Genomic DNA, 15567 nt, shown 5'->3' with positions numbered 1-15567 from the left:
GTGCTTGATTTCTGGGTCACAAATTGGGAAATCAGGGAAAAAAATAACAAATGTGGACTTTTGGGATGAAGTGATACCTAACATCCCTAATATTTGTATTTTATTTTTTTAACAGCTCTAGGCAAAGGGGGTGATTTAAACTTTTTGTTTTATATATTTTTATAAACTTTTTAAAAACTTTTTTCAAGTACTCTAGGGTCTGACCACTTCTGCCAAATCCTGCTGTACTACTGTATTGCAGTATATGGCAGTTTTGCTACCACCAGGCGCGTAGAGATTGGGCATGACAGGCCCTGGAGTCTAACCGAGTCTACTGATCACTGTCCTCTTTGAGGTCCCGTGGGGGCATCAAGAAAATTCCAAGACGGTGGTGCGACAGCTTTGGTGGGGGCATTTAAATAGCTAATCATGGGTGTTACCGGTGGGTGTTTGCTTTGTATAAAGAGGGCTCTGTCCGTGAGCACTCACCATATACCCAGCCTGCACTGATGTTATGGCACTAATTGGTACCAGGTTAAACTAATGACACCCATCCAAAAACCTCTGACAGTGCTGCACCACCCTACCACTTGGTCTATTGCTCTATGTGTGCTCTTTGATCTGTCAGTGATTTAAGATGAACATCCCACTGAAATTTGCAGGACTACTGAGCTGCACCAATTCTGTGGAATGCTCTATCCCCTACTTGTGGAATAATATACATCTGTCATAGTTGCAAACATGACCAAACACATCTCTTCACCCTTTACCCCCTTTAAACTAACTCCCACTGTGTACGCCTTAGTGTATGCATGGAAGCTTAAGGGTCTTAATAAAATTATTACTGTACATTCTCAAATATAAGCCAAATTTTTCAGCACAAAAAACGTTCTGAAAAACCCAAAACAAATGTTATGCTCACCTTTCCAATACACCCCGCAGTTCGTTCTCTTCTTTGGTCCGGCAGCCTGTGTGACGCTCCTATACACAAGCTGTGAGTACTCACAAGGTGAGTATTGACTTTCTTTTTGTAATGAATTGGGCAAACTGGGGCTTACCATATACTTGGACAGAGGCTGGCTATACTGGGGGAATGGTGGCTGGCTATTTATAAGGGCAGGGGGCTGGCTTTCTATATGGGCAGGGTCTGCTATATACTGGAGGAATGTTTGCTGGCTATATACTGGGGTAATGCTGGCTATATACTGGGGTAATGCTGGCTGGCTACATACCGGGGGAATGCTGGCTTTATACTGGGGGAATGCTGGCTGGCTATATGCTGGTCGCATGGGCTGGCTAGGTATACATTGGGGCAGAGGGCTAACTATATACTGGGGACAGGGGCTGCTGACTATATACTGAGGGCAGAGGCTGGATGGCTTTATACTGGGGGGGGGGGGGAGATATCCTTGAGTCAATAGGTTTTCCCATTTTTTTATAGTAAAATTAGGGGCCTCGGCTTATATTCGGGTCGGCTTATACTCAAGTATATATGGTAAGTTTCTCATTAAGTTTCTCATTCATTGTCCTGTAGCAGTAAGATGAATGGCAAAAGAAAAAGTGTTGCTGTTGTATCCTGTCTGCAGTGGGCCAAAAAGCCCCCAACGGTCTCCATCCAAAGTTGGAACAGACCCCCTCAATAGGGCAATGCAAAATCGCTTAACTAGCCAGATTAGAAGAAATGAGTGCTCAGATAGGAGATAACTTGGTGACTTCAAACAACTATGGTCCCCCTGGTTCTCATTCTTTAAATCACAGTGTAGTGAAAGTCACTCTGTCTTTATATCCCAGGGATTTGCACTGACTATAATCTTGAGACCAGGTAAGGTATCTCCCATTGCTGAACCCACTTTCTTCCAATCCATCCTTCCCCATGCTGAATACTACCCCTTACATTGTGAATGCTTCCTCTTGCCTCATAAGTAGAGATGAGCGAGCACGAAAATGCTCGGGTACTCGTTATTCGAGACAAACTTTTCCCGATGCTCGAGTGCTCGTTTCGAGTAACGAGCCCCATTGAAGTCAATGGGAGACTCGAGCATTTTTCAAGGGGACCAAGGCTCTGCACAGGGAAGCTTGGCCAAACACCTGGGAACCTCAGAAAAGGATGGAAACACCACGGAAATGGACAGGAAACAGCAGGGGCAGCATGCATGGATGCCTCTGAGGCTGCTTAATCGCACCATTATGCCAAAATTATGGGCAACAGCATGGCCATGACAGAGTGACCGAATGAGGCTAGATAGCATCTAAAACATCCAATAATTGACCCTGACACTATAGGGGACGGCATGCAGAGGCAGCGGCAGCAGCGGCAGGCTAGAGAGTGGCATGGCAACATACCCTAAATGGACTCAGGCTTCAAACCAATGGGTGGCAGAGAGGAACCAAAGGAGGTGAGCAAGAAGCGCTCAAATAATATCGGTACATGATAAAAGTTTGCCAGTATATTTTGTGGATTACACAGCAGGTTGGCGACAAAGTTAACATGGAAGCCATGAAAACAATCCAAAATTCTGCCTGACACAGCTCGTTTGATAAGGGGACCATGTATGGAGGCAGTGAACTAGTAGTAGATTAAAGGTGCTACAGTTAAAACTATGTTAGTTGGATCTTGGCATGGAGCTGGCGCTCCGCTGCCAGGCGAGCTTTTGCCAATCCAAGCCCCTGTCTCTAGGCTACTCCCCAAACAGCACTTCTAAGAACCTTTTGTATAAGATCAAGTGTAGTAGCGTTCTTATAAGTTTGGGATATGGCGGGTGAGGGGAATGTAAACATCTGCGCAAGAAGCGCTGAAATAATATCCGTAAATGAAAAAAGTTTTGCAGTATATTTTGTGGCTTACACAGCACGGTGGCGACAAAGTTAACAAGTTTGATGCGGAATGCCCTGTAATAGCTCTTGGGCGGTGTGCCTTTTATCACCTAGGCTCAGCAGTTTGAGCACCGCCTGCTGTCGCTTAGCGACGGCACTGCTGCTGTGCCTAGAGCTACCGACTGATGGCGCCATGCCCACGGATGGTAATTCGGAGGAGGAGGTGGAGGAGGGGTGGGAGGAGGAGGAGGCATAGTAGGCCTGAAACACCTGGACCGAGGTAGGCCCCGCAATCCTCTGCGTCGGCAGTATATGACCAGCCCCAGGGTCAGACTCGGTCCCAGCCTGCACCAAGTTAAGTGTAGTAGCGTTCTTATAAGTTTGGAATATGGCGGGTGAGGGGAATGTAAACAGATGCGCAAGAAGCGCTGAAATAATATCTGTAAATGGTAAAAGTTTGCCAGTATATTTTGAGGATTACACAGCAGGGTGGTGACAAAGTTAACAAGTTTGTTGTGGAAGCCATGAAAACAACCCAAAATTCTGCCTGACACAGCTCGTTTGATAAGGGGACCATGTATGGAGGCAGTGAACTAGTAGTAGATTAAAGGTGCTGCAGTTAAAACTATGTTAGTTGGTTCTTGGCATGGAGCTGGCGCTCCGCTGCCAGGCGAGCTTTCGCCAATCCAAGCCCCTGTCTCTAGGCTACTCCCCAAACAGCACGTCTAAGAACCTTTTGTATAAGATCAAGTGTAGTAGCGTTCTTATAAGTTTAGGATATGCCGGGTGAGGGGAATGTAAACAGATGCGCAAGAAGCGCTGAAATAATATCCGTAAATGGTAAAAGTTTGCCAGTGTATTTTGTGGATAACACAGCAGGGTGGCGACAAAGTTAACAACTTTGATGTGGAATCCATGAAAACAACCCAAATTTCGGCCTGACACACCTCGTTTGATAAAGGGACGATGTATGGAGGCAGCTATATGGATGACTTTTGGAGGTAGCAATGGAGACAACGTGTGGAGGCTGCTATGGAGACAATTCAATTTGGATAGTGCCTGTATGTGGCAGTCCAAAAAAGTTTTCAAACCAGAGGAGCAGGTAGGTGGCCCTCCATAAAAATGGAATAGATTGAGTGCCTGTATGTGGCAGTCCAAAAAAGTTTTCAAACCAGAGGAGCAGGTAGGTGGCCCTCCATAAAAATGGAATAGATTGAGTGCCTGTATGTGGCAGTCCAAAAAAGTTTTCAAACCAGAGGAGCAGGTAGGTGGCCCTCCATAAAAATGGAATAGATTGAGTGCCTGTATGTGGCAGTCCAAAAAAGTTTTCAAACCAGAGGAGCAGGTAGGTGGCCCTCCATAAAAATGGAATAGATTGAGTGCCTGTATGTGGCAGTCCAAAAAAGTTTTCAAACCAGAGGAGCAGGTAGGTGGCCCTCCATAAAAATGGAATAGATTGAGTGCCTGTATGTGGCAGTCCAAAAAAGTTTTCAAACCAGAGGAGCAGGTAGGTGGCCCTCCATAAAAATGGAATAGATTGAGTGCCTGTATGTGGCAGTCCAAAAAAGTTTTCAAACCAGAGGAGCAGGTAGGTGGCCCTCCATAAAAATGGAATAGATTGAGTGCCTGTATGTGGCAGTCCAAAAAAGTTTTCAAACCAGAGGAGCAGGTAGGTGGCCCTCCATAAAAATGGAATAGATTGAGTGCCTGTATGTGGCAGTCCAAAAAAGTTTTCAAACCAGAGGAGCAGGTAGGTGGCCCTCCATAAAAATGGAATAGATTGAGTGCCTGTATGTGGCAGTCCAAAAAAGTTTTCAAACCAGAGGAGCAGGTAGGTGGCCCTCCAGAAAAATTAAATGCATAAAGTACTATAGCTAGAGCCAGTGGGCCCTGTAAAAAAATAGCCAGTTTCCTCTGCTTTACTGTACAAAGAGGAGGAGAAGGAGGAAAATGAGGAGGAGGAGGAGTGGATAAATTATTCAGGTTGAGCTTCCTTCACCTGGTGGAGATTGGAAATTAGGAGAAATCCAGGCTTTATTCATCTTGATAAGCGTCAGCCGGTCAGCGCTGTCAGTCGACAGGCGTGTACGCTTATCAGTGATGATGCCACCAGCTGCACTGAAAACCCGCTCGGACAAGACGCTAGCGGCAGGGCAGGCAAGAACCTCCAAGGCGTACAGCGCCAGTTCGTGCCACATGTCCAGCTTTGAAACCCAGTAGTTGTAGGGAGCTGTGTGATCATTTAGGACGATGGTATGGTCAGCTACGTACTCCCTCACCATCTTTCTGTAAAGATCAGCCCTACTCTGCCGAGACTGGGGACAGGTGACAGTGTCTTGCTGGGGTGACATAAAGCTGGCAAAAGCCTTGTAAAGCGTACCCTTGCCAGTGCTGGACAAGCTGCCTGCTCGCCTACTCTCCCTCGCTACTTGTCCCGCAGAACTACGCACTCTGCCGCTAGCGCTGTCAGAAGGGAAATACTGTTTCAGCTTGTGCACCAGGGCCTGCTGGTATTCATGCATTCTCACACTCCTTTCCTCTCCAGGGATGAGAGTGGAAAGATTTTGCTTGTACCGTGGGTCCAGGAGAGTGAACACCCAGTAATCGGTGCTGGAATAAATTCTTTGAACGCGAGGGTCACGGGATAGGCAGCCTAGCATGAAATCTGCCATATGCGCCAGAGTACCAACGCGTAAGAATTCACTCCCCTCACTGGCCTGACTGTCCATTTCCTCCTCCTCCAACTCCTCCAACTCCTCTTCTTCTGCCCATACACGCTCAACAGTGAAGGACTCAACAATGGTCCCCTCTTGTGTCTCGCCAACATTCTCCTCCTCTTCCTCCTCATCCTCCTCCACCTCCTCCGATATGCGCTGAGAAACAGACCTAAGGGTGCTTTGGCTATCAACAAGGGAATCTTCTTCCCCCATCTCTTGTGAGGAGCGCAAAGCTTCCGACTTCATGCTGACCAGAGAGTTTTTCAACAGGCCAAGCAGCGGGATGGTGAGGCTGATGATGGCGGCATCGCCACTGACCATCTGTGTTGACTCCTCACAGTTACTCAGCACCTGACAGATATCAGACATCCACGTCCACTCCTCATTGTAGACTTGAGGAAGCTGACTGACCTGACTACCAGTTCTTGTGGAAGTTGACATCTGGCAGTCTACAATCGCTCGGCGCTGCTGGTAAACTCTGGATAACATGGTCAGTGTTGAATTCCACCTCGTGGGCACGTCGCACAACAGTCGGTGAGCGGGCAGTTGGAGGCGGCGCTGCGCTGCCCTGAGAGTGGCAGCATCTGTGCTGGACTTCCTGAAATGCGCACAGATGCGGCGCACCTTCGTGAGCAAATCAGACAGATTGGGGTATGTCTTGAGGAAACGCTGAACTATCAGATTTAACACATGGGCCAGGCATGGCACATGTGTCAGTCTGCCGAGTTGCAGAGCCGCCACCAGGTTACGGCCGTTGTCACACACAACCATGCCTGGCTTCAGGTTCAGCGGTGCCAGCCACAGATCAGTCTGCGCCGTGATGCCCTGTAATAGTTCTTGGGCGGTGTGCCTTTTATCGCCTAGGCTCAGCAGTTTCAGCACCGCCTGCTGACGCTTAGCGACTGCACTGCTGCTGTGCCTAGAGCTACCGACTGATGGCGCCATGCCCACGGATGGTCGTTCGGAGGAGGAGGTGGAGGAGGGGTGGGAGGAGGAGGAGGCATAGTAGGCCTGAAACACCTGGACCGAGGTAGGCCCCGCAATCCTCGGCGTCGGCAGTATATGACCAGCCGCAGGGTCAGACTCGGTCCCAGCCTCCACCAAGTTAACCCAATGTGCCGTCAGCGATATATAGTGGCCCTGCCCGGCAGCACTCGTCCACGTGTCCGTGGTCAGGTGGACCTTGTCAGAAACGGCGTTGGTCAGGGCACGGATTATGTTGTCTGACACGTGCTGGTGCAGGGCTGGGACGGCACATCGGGAAAAGTAGTGGCGGCTGGGGACCGAATACCGAGGGGCGGCCGCCGCCATGAGGCTGCGAAAGGCCTCGGTCTCTACTAGCCTATAGGGCAGCATCTCCAGGCTTAGCAATCTGGAGATGTGCACATTAAGGGCTTGGGCGTGCGGGTGGGTTGCACTATATTTGCGTTTCCGCTCCAGCGTCTGGGGTATGGAGAGCTGAACGCTGGTGGATGCTGTGGAAGATCGTGGAGGCGACGATGGGGTTTTTGTGGCAGGGTCCTGGGCAGGGGGCTGACTATCAGCTGACACAGGGGAAGGAGCAGTGGTGTGCACGGCCGGAGGTGAACGCGCTTGTTGCCACTGAGTTTAGCACTGAGTTTAGCATTCATATGCCTGCGCATACTGGTGGTAGTTAAGCTAGTAGTGGTGGAACCCCTGCTGATCCTGGTTTGGCAAATGTGGCACACCACAGTCCGTCGGTCATCCGGTGTTTCCTTAAAGAACCTCCAGACTTCTGAAAATCTAGCCCTCGCCGCAGGAGCCCTCGCCACGGGAGCTTCACTAGTTGACACATTTGGCGCTGATGCACCAGCTCTGGCCCTGCCTCTCCGTCTGGCCCCACCACTGCCTCTTCCAACCTGTTCTGGTCGAGGACTCTCCTCTGTCTCAGAAGCACTGTGTTCACCCGGCCTCTCAACCCAGCTTGGGTCTGTCACCTCATCATCCTCCGATCCCTCAGTCTGCTCCCCCCTCGGACTTCCTGCCCTGACAACAACTTCCCCACTGTCTGACAACCGTGTCTCCTCATCGTCGGACACCTCTTTACACACTTCTTCCACTACGTCAAGAAGGTCATCATCACCCACAGACTGCGACTGGTGGAAAACCTGGGCATCGGAAAATTGCTCAGCAGCAACCGGACAAGTGGTTTGTGACTGTGGGAAGGGTCCAGAAAACAGTTCCTCAGAGTATGCCGGTTCAAATGGCAAATTTTGCTGGGAGGGGGCAGACTGGGGGGGAGGAGGCTGAGGTGCAGGAGCTGGAGGAGTGCCGATTTCGGTGACATGGGTGGACTGCGTGGAAGACTGACTGGTGGACAAATTGCTCGAAGCATTGTCGGCAATCCACGACATCACCTGTTCGCACTGTTCTGGCCTCAACAGTGCTCTACCACGAGTCCCAGTAACTTCAGACATGAACCTAGGGAGTGTAGCTCTGCGGCGTTCCCCTGCTCCCTCATCAGCAGGTGGTGTCTCACCCCGCCCAGGACCACGGCCTCTGACCCCTGCAGTAGTTGGACGCCCACGTCCCCGCCCTCGTCCTCTACCCCTAGCCCTCGGGTTAAACATTTTGAAAATGAGAGTTATAACTTTAATTTTTTTTTTACCTTTTTTTTGTGTTTTTTTTTTTTTTGTGTGTTTTTTAGTTTTTAAAACCAAACGATGCTATCCTATTGCTATGGCTATTTTCTAGCCAAGTATGAAAGCACACTACTATGCCAGATGAGATGACGCTGAGTTATGAAAAAAATAAACGTAAAATAAAAAAGGAAATGGCAGACTGTGCCTAATTGAAATCCAACCCCGGGCCCTAATAAATTTTCCCACTTCGGTCTTTGCGATGGATATGTGCGTCACTAAGCGCAAAACACAGTGGTCGCAAGTCTCACTCCAAATTGCTCACAATTTGCTAGTAGATGCACTGTAACAACTACAGCCACCAGCAGATCAACCAGAAATCAAATATATATAACGCTACTGTAGGCGTAAGTAAGCCGTTTGGATTCTCCTATGGCTATTTTCTAGCCAAGTATTAAAGCACACTACTATGCCAGATGAGATGACGCTGAGTTATGAAAAAAATAAACGTAAAATAAAAAAGGAAATGGCAGACTGTGCCTAATTGAAATCCAACCCCGGGCCCTAATAAATTTTCCCACTTCGGTCTTTGCGATGGATATGTGCGTCACTAAGCGCAAAACACAGTGGTCGCAAGTCTCACTCCAAATTGCTCACAATTTGCTAGTAGATGCACTGCAACAACTACAGCCACCAGCAGATCAACCAGAAATCAAATATATATAACGCTACTGTAGGCGTAAGTAAGCCGTTTGGATTCTCCTATGGCTATTTTCTAGCCAAGTATTAAAGCACACTACTATGCCAGATGAGATGACGCTGAGTTATGAAAAAAATAAACGTAAAATAAAAAGAAACTGGCAGACTGTGCCTAATTGAAATCAAACCCCTAATAAATTTTCCCACTTTGGTGCTTGAGGTGGATATGTGTGTCACTAAGAGCTAAACACAACGGTAGCAAGTCCCCCTGCTAATTCCTCACAATATGGTACTACTACCACACTACTAGTGCCAGCAAGCCCAGCCACAAGCAAATAAAAAAAAAAGGATAACGTTATTGTAGCCCTAAGAAGGGCTGTTGTAGAATCACTCCTGCCTAACAGTAAGCTAATAGAACACCCTAACGCTTTCCCTGACCAGCAGCAGCTCTCTCCCTAGCGGCATCCAGACACAGAATGATCCGAGCAGCGCGGGCAGCAGCTAGTCTATCCCAGGGTCACCTGATCTGGCCAGCCAACCACTGCTATCGACGTGTAAGGGTACCACGTCATGCTGGGTGGAGTGCAGAGTCTCCTGGCTTGTGATTGGCTCTGTTTCTGGCCGCCAAAAAGCAAAACGGCGGGAGCTGCCATTTTCTCGAGCGGGCGAAATACTCGTCCGAGCAACGAGCAGTTACGAGTACGCTAATGCTCGATCGAGCATCAAGCTCGGACGAGTATGTTCGCTCATCTCTACTCATAAGTAATACTTCATAAATTTGTGTGGTTGCATATATCATCTGTTTTGTTAGAAATATGTCAGCCTCCTGATACAGGCAACATGTTTCCTACAGTTTCTCTCTGTTAGAAATCTTGTTTTTTGCAGTGTTTATATTGTAATTGATGTACAATGTTTCTTAAGCTAAGAAAATATGACAAAAAAAACAATAAAAAGAACTGAAAAACAAAAAAAACTAATTTGGAACTGATCAGCAGATTAACCCCTTTGTGTTCTGCAGGTTGACAGTGATGGCTGCTACATGTATTCTTAGATTTGTTGTTCCTATTTTTTCTCTTTTTCATATTTTGTTTCTTCTATGACATCTATATTTCTACAGTCAAGAAAATCAATTGGCCTTATTTCTGTTAAGTGAGGTTGCGGTGCCTGTTACACCATCAGATAAGGGCCCAGAGCAAAACATGTATCATTTTGTTGGTGGAGGCCAGGATGTGGCTGCTTCCACACCAGGCGTTCTGACCTTTTTATTGGTTTTTAGATCCACCACAGACTGTGATGATATCACAATACACTTATTTACCCAACCTTGCCTTGTCCTGCTATTGTGATTTACTTGTGAGCTCAGAGCAGTGTATTAAGTACAATCATTTCTATTTCTTCTGCTGGATCTTTGTTATTCTCTGCCAATAAACATCTGGTGTTACCGGATGGCAGATTTCTCTAATGTAATAATATGATCAGACTTCTACAACAAGTGAAGCGTTACAGGTGTTCATGCTTCTTGGTTGATTTCCAGACACGTCATATATTGTATTTTAATAGAAGCTTTGTTATCAACTCAGTGGAAGAAGACATCTTTAGAAGAAGTCTACCTACAGTTCAGTGCATTTGCTATAAGGCAGTGACTTACAACTGTGGGGCTTATTTACCAACGGTCCGCACGTTCACACTTTCGTCTGACTTTCCGACGGTTTCAGGGATTGCACGGCTTTGACGGGTATTTAACAGGGGTTTGTTCAGGGAATTGGGTCGCATGCGATCCGATTGAGGCGCAGCTGCGCTGGCTTTCATGTGACAGAAATTGGGGGGCGTGTCATTAGACGATCTGACTGATTCGGACTGAGCGCAGGATTTAACTTTCAAATTGTATTGCAAGACAATGCACTTACATATACCAGGAAGAAGAAGGTGAACTCTTTAAGACCGGAGTGGGGAAGCGACACATGCAGGATATCGAGCGCACAATCTTAGTGAATCGCGGCACAGTGTATTCTCGTCGGACAATGCACTTTCGGGGAACTTTGACGGACAGGTAAGTAAATGTGCCCCAGTGTCTAAAGTGCAGCAAGCTACTACAGATAATAGGTGTACTGATGGAAGACTGGTTGCGGAATTGATTAAACTAATTTTTATTTTGAAAGCAAAGATATATACCTGCGCTGGCTCAAAAGAAAACGTGTGTTTATCTATATATGGGTAAGACTCTCTATGATGATGTTGCTTATACAATGACCTGTGTGCTGATGTTGTCATCAGCCCACAACCTGTATAAGTAGCAGACTCCCGTAAGTAAACCGGTGCATAAGACAAACCACTGTCAGGATTCGGGATGCGTGAATCCACTCGACCACTGCTGGAGCTGGTACTAGCCGACACCCGGCACCGGAATCTAAGTGGCACCTGATCTGCACCATAGCCCGCTGCAAAGCGGGCTGGACTTGCTATGGCATGGTACCACCAGGTCGTTCCACAGGTGCGACTAGCCAACGGTGGTAGCCGAGGTCGAGGCACCTTAGCAGGAGACAGACTCGAGTTCCGGTCCAGGCACAAGGTCAAGGCAGGCGGCAGAGATCCAACATCAAGTCCAATACAGGGTCAGCAACGGGAGGTCCAGGCAGATGGGTACAAGAACACAGGCACACGGACACAGCAACACGGAGGGACTGTGGTAACGCAGGAGACACAGGAAGGCAGGAGACACAGGAACGCAGGATAATCGCTATGGAGCTTTCTCTAAGGCTGAGAGGCACAAAGATCCGGCAGGGGACACAGGAAGGGGCTAGAATTTAAGCAGTACGGCTGGCCGGTCAGCGCCAATTATCGGTGCACTGGCCCTTTACATTTTTTGAAGCTGCTGATCCTGGGGAGGTAAGTGGAACGCCGGGGACCGGGAACAGCGGAGAGGGGCCCGGGTGCCCCTGCGACCTGGGTGACGGGTCACAGCAACTGTGACATCCACTTCTTGAGAGCCGTTTTCACGTTCAACAACGCTATATTCCAAAAAGTAATCCACAAGGATGTACGGGTGACGTTACCCTAGGTACAAGTAGTCTGCTGAAACAAAAAGAGTTTCCACCGACACATTGTCGAAAGCTATGGCTTTCTTCCTCGGGGTTAAATTCCTGGTCCCACTGGTAAGACTTCTTGTTCTATCCACATCATCATGGTTATTTGGGCATCCATATATTATATCTTGCCTCAAAAATATATATCTTTTGCCCCATCTTTCTCATTGGTCTAACCTTATTAGTGTTATATACTTGTGTTTGGAACCTGTTACTGTTTAACAGTTAAAATCATTTATGGTGATATTAAAACATATATTGATATCTTTATTACTAGAAAAAAAGATTTCTTTATTTGTTTTCATTATTAATAATAATAATAATAAGACAGTATTGCACAAACACTGCATAAATTAAAATATAAAATGTATGTTACTTACTTACCCAATGCTGGGTTAAAAGTTCTTATATGTAAATTCTCTGCTTAGAATGCGAATAGCTCAATTTCGCTATTTGTGCTTACCACATCATCTTGCAGCAGCGTGCTTATCCATCCGGTTTGCGTTTAGTTGGACCATCATTTATTTTTCAACAGGACAATGACCCCAAACAAACTTTCAGCATGTGTAAGGGCTATTTGACCAATAAGGAGAGTGATGGGGTACATCTGGCTTCAACAGTCACCAGACCTGAACCCAATTGAGATGGTTTGGGGTGAGCTGGACCGCAGAATGAAGGCAAAAGGTCCAACAAGTTCTAAGCATCTCTGGGAACTCCTTCAAGACAGTTGGAAGACCATTTCAGGTGACTACCTCTTGAAGCTCATCATGAGAATGCCAAGAGTGTGCAAAGCAGTAATCAAAGTAAAAGGAACCTAGACTATAAGACATATTTTCAGTTGTTTCACACTTTTTTGTTACGTATATAATTCCATGTGTGTTAATTCATAGTTTTGATGCCTTCGGTGTGCATCTAGAATTTTCAGTCATGAAAATACAGAAAACTCTTTGAATGAAAAGGTGTGTCCAAATATTTGGTCTGTACTGTATGTATTAAGCTGTCTGTACCTCTGGTTTTGTAGCTCACAAAGCCATAATGTGACCTGAAAGATGAGATTCTTATCTTTAATATGACATAGAAAGCATGTTTCTAGGTGCTATAGAATTGAAGATAGTGGCTTCTAATGTGACACTACACTTGTAACTATTAAACTTGACTTATTTCATGTGTATTAGATATCACTATGAAGCTCAGAGTCCTGTGAAATGTGGCACGGTTTGCTTTTCTGTAAGAATACAGCTTAAACCATAATGGTTGTTCTTATTAATGGAGATTTTCCATTATTGACATTTATCCCATACATAGAATAAAAAGAATAGCAGATAAATGTATGATTTTAAGAGGAGTGAAGATCTGATAACCAGGACCTCTGAGTGCTCTCTACTAAAAGTGTTTTTGGGGGTTTAAAAAAAACACAGCTGTGTTTTTAGAAGAACGGCACCATACCCAGTGGCGTAACTACAGCCGTAGCTGCTGCGGGGCCCGCAAGGTCCAGGTGCCCGTGGTGCACGGGCGATTTAAAACAAATCATGCCCGTGCTCCCGGGCTGACTGTGGCACTACTTCATTACAGGGTCCTGTCAGGCAGACAGGAGATGGGGGTGTGGCTTAACAATTTCATGTCCCCCCCACCTGCCCAAATAGTGCAAACTTGTTCTCCCACAGCCAGACTCTGATATCACTACACAGTGGTGTGTATATGATGTGAATATAATATATATGTATATGAAGTATGCACAGTATACAGTATAAATATTATGTTTATTTGTATATATGTATATGATTTATATATATATATATTGGATGTGTACATACTGGGGCAGATTTACTTACCCCGTCCAGTCGCTGATCTCCGACGCTGATTCAGGTTCTGCCGGGATTCACTAAGGTTGTGCGCCCGATGTCCACTAGGTGTCACTGTTGCGCTGAAGTCCGCCGGAATTCACCTCCTCTGTCTCGGTGTATGTGAGTGCTAATTTTGCGACACAAAATTTTTTTTAAATTCTGCAGTTTTTCCGAATCCGTCGGGTTTTCCGACAGCCACGTCCCCCGATTTCTGTTGCGTGAAAGCCGGCGCCGATGCACCACAATCCGATCGCGTGTGCCAAAATTCCAGGGGCAATTCGGCGCAAATCAGAAAAATACGGGACACCCGACAGAAAAACGCAATTCGGACCTTAGCAAATGTGCCCCACTGTGTGTATATACTTTATAAGTTTGCATATAATATATGTATCTGTATGAAAATGTGTGTGTATGAGTTTATACATGTGTAAGAGTGTATTAATGTGTGTATGAGTATAGAACTTTGTGCATATAAATGTGTGTATATCTGAGTGTATAAATGTGTGTAATGTTACAAATATGTATATTTTTTAAGGGGAAGGGGGGCCCCATGCAGAAATCTGCTGTGTGGCCCAGCCTCTTCTAGTTACACCCCTGACCAAAGTCTGTGCCTATATTTCATCTCTGCCATATAGAAATAAATGGAGCTTAGTTGCAATACCAAACACTACCCCTTACCCATGGTTAGGAGAGGAGCTTTTTGTGGAGGAGAGCAGCCATATTTCTCAAACCCCAGACAACCTCTTAACTGCTGTGAGACTTCACGGATGGCTGACGGGATTATCTGATACAAAAATTCCAAAGTAGACTAGGCAGATAAGGGCGACTCACTGTCCCATTCTCCTACCCTGTTGGAGCCCCTGTGAATAGCCATGTATCTTCTAATCTGTGGATTGGTGAAAAACCTCTATTAAAGGAAATCTACTATCAATATGCATCATGATAAATCAGGGACACTTCCTCATAGATCCAGGCACTGTGTCTGTAGTAATCTTATTATATTTATCATCCATGTCAGCCTTCCTTCTAAAAATCCACTTTTAAAAGTATGCTCTGGTGCTCTCCTTGCTGTAGATTTACAAGCTGGTACTTTGTGCTGCTGTCCTACAGCAGGCAAATTGAGAGGGAAGTGCTGGGCAAGCAGTGTGGAGGATGGGACAGTGTGACAGCATGTGAATCTACAGCATCTCAGGTAGAGCCCCCCAGGGCCCACAGTCACAATGTCTGGATCTATGAGTAAGGGTCCCTGATTTATCATAAAGGATTTTGATGGAATATTCCCGGAATCGCCACGAAAAAAGAGTTATAAAAAGCCGCCTGGAGAGTAGGGATGCGATGTCCGGCATATCCGGCACTCCGGGGTGCTAAGTATTCACTCCTCTAGCGTGAAGTTACCTCGCTCTCACAGCATGGGATTATTTTGTCTACATTGCTTTATTGGTTTTTCACCAACAAAGGTGTGTTTCTCACCTTTTCGCACTTTTATTGGTTTGGGAGGCATTTTGATATTGGCAATTATGAGAATATATGTGTAGAGTAAATAATACATTAATAAGATTACATGTGCATGTATTACTGTATGGGAAAGAAGTTTTTCATTTGATGAAAAAATAGTTTTTTGAGATTTGCTAAGAACAGTGACCATTGATGAGATATGTGTTGCTGTAGTTTGGTTACATTGTGCCATCTTACAGAAATAGTCCTGTATCTCCCCCTGCTGGTCAGAAATAGAAGCATAATGGAGGAGATGCATCCATGTGTCGGTCTTTGCACCAGAGTAGAACTAGATTGTCAGCAAGACAAAACATGGGTTTTTTTCCACTTTGCCCTA

The sequence above is a fragment of the Engystomops pustulosus genome, chromosome 4 (genome assembly GCF_040894005.1).
Source record: "Engystomops pustulosus chromosome 4, aEngPut4.maternal, whole genome shotgun sequence".
NCBI lineage: Eukaryota > Metazoa > Chordata > Amphibia > Anura > Leptodactylidae > Engystomops > Engystomops pustulosus.
The sequence above is the reverse complement of the archived record's forward strand: the minus strand, read 5'-3'. Positions refer to the sequence as shown.